The sequence below is a fragment of the Etheostoma spectabile genome, unplaced genomic scaffold, assembly GCF_008692095.1.
Source record: "Etheostoma spectabile isolate EspeVRDwgs_2016 unplaced genomic scaffold, UIUC_Espe_1.0 scaffold378, whole genome shotgun sequence".
Lineage (NCBI taxonomy): Eukaryota > Metazoa > Chordata > Actinopteri > Perciformes > Percidae > Etheostoma > Etheostoma spectabile.
In genome coordinates, this window is record NW_022605595.1 from 289,521 (window position 1) to 296,816 (window position 7,296).

At 42.3% G+C, this 7,296-nt stretch overlaps 2 protein-coding genes across 2 annotated transcripts in view; both read left to right on the plus strand.

The window, feature by feature from the left end:
• The window catches only part of LOC116686444 (oocyte zinc finger protein XlCOF7.1-like), a 588,898-nt gene that overhangs the window by 146,348 nt on the left and 435,254 nt on the right, over nucleotides 1-7,296 (plus strand). The gene's annotated exons all lie outside the window — the stretch shown is intronic.
• LOC116686461 (gastrula zinc finger protein XlCGF17.1-like) overlaps nucleotides 1-7,296 on the plus strand; it is a 28,595-nt gene that overhangs the window by 9,983 nt on the left and 11,316 nt on the right. The gene's annotated exons all lie outside the window — the stretch shown is intronic.

Here is a 7,296-nt window from a genome sequence, read left to right on the forward strand (position 1 = left end):
GCACGATTGGTGTCCGAGGTTAGACAGAGGTTTACTCATTTCGCAAGCTATGTTACTGACCAATTGTGTGTAACACCAGAGGTTAACCTTTCCGTCCCAAGGTTTTTGGAAGAGCGGTAGTTTGTTGCTGTGCTTAACAGTTGTGAGGTTGGTATTAGAGCTAATGTGCTTTGAGTGAAGGAAACATGTCGTAAGATCTGCCGACTTTAGCGTAAGTTATGCGTGTCCTTTCACGTGTGTTGGTCTAATTCTTGTATTTAGGTTTGTTTTTTGTGGCTTTTATCTCTATGTCTGAGTGAGGTGGTGTGGTTTAAAATGCAAGGCTGTATTTTTAAATAGCAGTTAATTCACTGGACCCAGCCCGCTGTTGAGGCGTCATTCTTTGCAACTGATGCGGCATGACAGCACGGCGGAACCAGCCGTCGTGAAACAACTTCCTCATACCTGCTTACAATAGCTGTGCTACTCAACCTTAACGTCCAACCAACACTCGCCACAGTGTTCACAGAAAAAAATAGCCAAACAAGCTGTTACTCGTGGTGATGCAGTTTACTTTGAGGTGGGAATGGTGAGCAACATCATTTGACTTATTAGCCCAGCCCAGCGACTTTCAAGAAGTCGGCTTAGGCGATAGTTTATATGTTACCATGGCAATGTTGCAAATAAAGTCTCGGCCACGTTGCCATTCTGTTTTGATTGAATGGAAAGCCTTCTATCCATTTGTTTTTCTAGATGGTTCAGTAGAGTTCCAACGTGTCTGAGTTCTCTGGCTCTCTGGTCGCAACTGGAGCTCCACTCCTGCTGCTTTCTGATGTCCACCACACCAACAGCAGTAGACGGTTCCTCTCCTGTGTGTCCCTGTTTCGGATGTTATTTGTAAATGGCTACTACGTCCTAAAAATTCTACAGACGGGGGCAGCGAAAGCCTTTCTTCCTGTAGGTTAACCTGTGTCTACTTCAGTTGAACCTTCGGCCAATCGTTTATCACAACTGAGCAGCTGAATGTTTCTTGCCTGTGTGAGTCATCAGTGTATTCTCTGCAGGGTCTGTCTTGTGCCATACCTTTAGACACAAACTGAGCACGAAAGGCTTACTCCCATGTGCTGAGTTCTCAAGTGTCATCTTAATTTGAGGATGGTAAATCTTTTTCACACTCGGAGCAGTATATGGCATTTTTTTTTTGCCCCTGTGTTTTGTGGATTCGCATGTGTTGTTTCAAGCTTCCTCCTCACTGTAAAAAGATTCTTTACAGATTGGGCACAGAAAGGCTTTTCTCCTGTATAGATCGCAGTGACACTTGAGATTTGAAGTATGGTTAAATCTTTTCCACACTCGGAGCAGAATATGGACTGCCCTGTGTGGTTGCATGTGTTGTTCAGTGTTCCTCTCACGAAAGATTGCTTACAGACTGAGCCGCTGTTAAAGGTTTCTCTACTGTAGAGTTCTCATGTGTGTACTGGAGATATTGCTGCGACCAAAATCCCCTACCACACTCAGAGCAGCTGAAGGTTTTTTTAATGTTGAATCAGGCTTCAAGAGGTTTATCTGACTGAGGTTCTCTGGTATCCTTCCATCACCTGTCTCAGTCCAGGATCAACACAAGGTCTCCAGTCTGGTCTTCAGTCTCTGGTTGTAAGTGTTGATGTGAGTTCTGCTGGCTGGTCCCTCCACATTCTCCATATGCTTCTGTTTCCATGTGTTGAGTTGGTCTTTGATGAAGACTGTGGAAGACTGAGCTTCCTTCTCATCAATTCATCTTACAGGGACAGGCGTGAATGGAACTTGATATAACATCTCCTGCCGTGTGAAGTGAACTCCTCCTGACTGATCCACAGTTCCATCTGTTCCTCTTTATGTGTGGGGGGCCTCTGGTCCTGCTGGTCCACTGGGCTACAGTCAGCTGCCTCAGGATTAACCTCTTCTTTAACCAACTGACAGCTGCTGAACTCTGCAGAACAGAAATGAACAGAATTACGACCCAACGTCAAACCAATAAGAAGCGATGGTAGTTTGCATCATCAAATATGAAAACTTACAAATTTAGTTAACAAACTGTATAATTCATGGGCAAGACTGATAGCTCTTGAACTCTGTAACTGCGCTGTGATTTGTTTACATCGGCAAAACCCGCATCAGGGAAGTGGTCTCGCACGCTCTTCTTGAGAAAAAAAACACTGGAAGTCTTCCAATCCTGCCCCCTTTTATTCCCCTAACCAAGACGTTTAACATTGTGCTTTCTTACCTTACTCTCATAACTTCCGTGAAGTATGGGAAGCTTGTGTGAGATCAGCCCCTCCACGGCTTTGGACCTGCTCTACCCTCACTGACGCTACACAGCTCCACTGTAAAATGGGTGGGGGGGGGGAAACCCTGGCCTCACTCCGGGACACAATGGAGCACACCCCGCCACACCTCTTTACTAACAATCTGTTTTTTGTTGTCGGAGGCAAAGCTGAAACAGACAATGTTAATGTCATAAAAATAGCGATCTCAGTTCACCCTGTTCCAATTAATATTTTAAAATAAATTGGATATATATTTTTTTAAATAATTCTGAAATGACGTGGTTCTCATTTAATATTACGATCCAAAGCATCCAAAAGCTACTACTTTTCTGTAAGTTATGACCTAGTTTTACATAGTTCAAGGGAATGTTATCATAACCGTAATTACACTAATTAAACTATTAAGAGTTGCAATGGTGAAAAAGTACTATAATAAATAGTCCAGCTGAGTATCTGCACAATTTCAACATGGGTTTTGCACCAAACATATCCTAGTGTCTATTTTCACCTCTTTAATGTCTGCGTGTCAGACAGCAGGATGAATGTCCTGTGGTCCTCGGAGGTGCATTTGGGGCCGAGAATGATCGTATCACTGAAAGTTGGCTCCTGTGAGTGAGCATCGAGCCTGGGTGGGTGCAAAAAATTGTCCAAGATGGCAATGTAGTTTGGACACGTCCTCTCTCTCCACACCACCAACAGAGAGTCCAGATCCCCCCACAACGTCACTGGCATGCGGATCAGTTGTTGGTCTGTGGCGTCCGCTACCCTCAGCTGCTGCCCCTCATGCAACAGAAAAGAGGGATAGCACTGGCCTCCCCCGATCATAAAACACCTCTGCATTGTCCTGCAGAGTTGAAGGACCTCAGCTCCTCAAAATAGAGACGCTTTGCTTCCTGCTTCCCTTCCTCCTGTAAGAGGGCCTTGAAGTGTCTTGGCCCAGTCCAGTTTTAATGCCACAAGGTGCAACTTCCCATGTAGTTTGGTGATGTAAACAGGGTACCTGCTGCTTGGCCCACGTTAGATCCCCCAAGTCCTTAGTGTTTTGCCACGGTTGAGCTGTAGATGGGTTGCCTCACATCCAGCGATTTTTTAAAATGTTCACTTCATCAAACGTTTTCAGCGGTTTTTTTGCACAGACGCATCTACGCTCCGTAAACGACTGTCTGCTTCATGTGCCAGTATCAGAATTGTTCCTTCACTCGTGCAGCTAGTTTCTAGATGTTAGACGTTCCCAGAGGACAGAGCTACACGGGAGGAAACTCATCAGATAGCAGTCAGTACATACGTCGGTCTCAAGGTTTCTTACAAGTTACCAAACATTTTGTCCATCTGTTGTTATTGCAGACAACAGCAGTGCAGTGGTAGTCGATGGTGGGTGCTAGTTATCTTTGTTTAGCGCTCCAGGTGCTAATGTCCCTGCATCCGCTGCAATGTTTTTATATGGATTTTGGTTAATTGTTGTCGCTACAATGACCCTGTTTCTAAGCCGTGCTGTGTTGGATCTCCTACCTCTTAACTCCTACCGGCCCGTCGACACAACGGCCGCCGTCCCCACTTTGGACATTTGTTACAGGTTTAACCGTTATTTAACACAGCTTTATATTTGTAAGTATAGGGGGAAAAACCTGTAATTTTACCCAGGTTTCCGTGGTACTCTGATATTGTGGAACTGGACATGAGCCAGGACCTGACCAGAGATGGTGTTTTGTGAAAATCTTTAGCCAGGATCGCGAGCTGGTTCGATGCAAGGCAATAATTCACAAACACTGTTCTGCTGCTAGGATAGAGTCTCGTCTATCCCGCCACAGAACACAGTACAGCGGTGTGAGGCAACAGACTACACTTCAGTCACACCACCGTAAAGTATTTTAACACTACTCTACAGACAAATCTCAGACCGCTGTTCGCTAGAATAAATGTGTCTCTTTTTTCCCTCACAGATACCCCAAAGCCAAACTCAATAATACTGGAAGTGATTCGGGTGTTCCTGGTTAAAAAGTACAGGGTTGGGGTATCCCAAGACACACTGTGGAATTTATAATTGCTTTGCGCTAAATCATTGTTTGATTTATAACCATCTTAAAGGGTGTTGTGTTCAGTTAGTGTGAGTATAATTTGCAGTTGGAAAAGGAACACCAGACAAAGAAGTATTCCATAATCCTGTGTAATACATTCGGTGCGTTACATGACCTTGTTTTGTATCATTTTGAATGTTGTGTTCTAGATGCGAAAAATCACTCGCTATGTAATAATCACATATTTCGTTCCTGAAGGGAATACCTATTTCAATAAGGAACGTGTGTATCTAGAAAAACAGCCCAAATCACCATCGCCAACCCCCCCAGCTCCAGGTAAATAACCCCTACTTTTCGGTATCCAGGAAAAGCATATCTCCACCAGAACTCCTGGGTTTTAACAAAATAAAATTCACATACTTTAGCGGGGAGGAAAGCATATCTCCACCAACTCCCATGTAAATAATCACTACTTTTAGCGTGAAGAGTAGCAGCATATCCCACAGATCCATGTAAAATCACTACTTTAGCGTGTTATGGAAAAGCATATCTCCACCAGACTCCATGTAAATAACCTACTTTAGTGTATAGGAATCATATCACACCCAGACTCCAGTAAATCACACTACTTTGCTGTATGAACATATCTCACCAACTCCATGTAAGACTAATCACTACTTTTAGGTGTATGAGCGCATATCTCCACATGTAAATGGGGGAATTAAGAGTTATTCAACCGAACCAGAGTGGTTATTGTTGAACAGGGAAAGATGAACCCAAGACGGCTTTGTTATTTTATTTTAGTTTCCGTCCACTTTGAATGAAGATGGGTGTGTTTACGATGATAAAAGAGTGATATTTACATGGATCTGGTTGGGTGGCGACGGCCTGTTAAAGAGCGAAATTTCCAACAGATGTTATGATAATGCCTTATTCCATCGTCAGTCCGATCGTCATATCGTCGCTGAGAGAAAGAGACCCAGAAGGAGAGAAAGATCCAGCTGAAGGTTAATGGATCTAACTTGCTCTGTGGACCCGGAGCTGAGGGTTGAAAACAGCGTCCAGTGTTCCGTTGGCGCTCGCTCTCTCTTTGAACGACAAGTTCCTCCTCGTACTCTGCTATCGTTCTTTCACAACAGCCCCATATCTCTTCAGTCAGCCGCAGTTAGTCGCTGCTCCCCAACGCTCTCAGCATCTGACTTTACACATTTTACCTCTTTCAACACAACAAAGACCCTCTGCTACACTGCTTTCGAGGAGACCCCATCTTGGTCACAGTGGAAGTTGCACCGGTCAAGACTACAACAGCTCTCGTTGCCGATCAGTTGCTGATTTTCAAAATAAAGTCCTGAAAAGGACTGATACAGTTAAATACAACTATTTTTAAATTAAAGCCGATACTTTACGTAGCAGCATAAATAACTTTAGGAAAACACTCTACTTTTAATATTTAACAAACTTAGTTTTGCAGAATGACAAATATTTTCAGGGCTCTGAGTAAAACATAAACCAAATTCAGAGATGATGGAATTTTGATTAATAAAAAAGCGTGGAAGCAGAGACTGTATTTAGTTACCTGTCCCTACCCAGGCCAGTGTCCAAAATTAATATCTTATTATATGATATAACCTTTGTAACAGGATGAATTTATTTATTCGACATTTTGATTACACGATTAATACGTACATTGGGAGTAATTATATAAAGGACCCGAATGTCACTCTTTGTTTCTGACACTAAGGGCAGAACAACAAGAAAGATGTGTACACAAAATTCCTTATATCAAAGTTTCTGCAGGTTTTACCAGTGACATTTTCAGTACTTTTATATTAAATTTAATAATGTACTTAAAGTACAAAAAAAACACGACCACAACAAACGCCTACATACACCACAATATATATATTGGACACAAAAGAAGAATTCCGACACCACAGACCAAAAAAAAAACTGGAATTTCCATGACATCAAGTGTAGCATTACATGAACCGAAAAGGACAGACAGGTTTGAATTATTAAAAAGGGAACAATAATAATGTTAAAAAAAATGTTTATAGGACACATTTTAGACTTGCAGCAAACCTTTTAAATAGCAGGTGAACAGGTAACAACTTCATCCATTATATTTTCCACTGGACATACAATAGATGTGTAATAAGAATAAAATTCAAAAGATTGCTAGACCATGAAAATCCTTGTAAATCAGGCCGTCAGTCCCAGAACACAGAGAGAATGAAGTACAGAGTGAGTGATCTGCAGATACCATCAAGTTATTAGAAGATAATTAAAAACACTCACCCAAGATTTAAAAACCAACAGTATGTATGAAATCTTTAACAAGAAGTATTATTATAAAAGATGGTTGTGTGGTGGTGGGAAATGTTCTTAAACTCTTTGTGTATTAAATGCTTTGTTTCCATGGTGAATTTAGTTCTTTGATGAAAGCTGTGGTCTTCTCCTCCTCAGCACCTGAAGTGCTCTCACTCTCTGACTGCACCAGAGGTCCTCTGCTCGCGTCTATGTGTGGGGGCTCGGTGCATCCTGCTGGTCCCCAGTGGAGCTACAACTCACTGTGCTCAGAGTGAACCCTTCTTGAACCCTCTGAACCCTGATGCCATTTTTACAGTTTATTGGTCAGTCTGGATGATTAATTATACTAAATTGTAAACATCAACCCTGTGTTCTACAGTTCCAGTATCAACATCATTTTTTTCAGGACAAAATGGGGTTAGTACGAATATTGGGTCAATGAGGTCCCTTGAATGTTTAAAAATGGGTTGTAGGAACCCTTGAAGACAGATACAAACAACGAACATGAACATTCAGATAGTGTATTAATATCACGTGCACTAAAATCTTAAATAATTTTTGTCTGCATGCATAAAATAACTTGGCAATCCAAAGACAGATTAAGGTCATTATCAGTAGTGGCCCAAAGAGGGCGGCCCTACTGTCATTTGCCCAAATTCCAGATGGCCAGTCCGTAACAGGCTGGG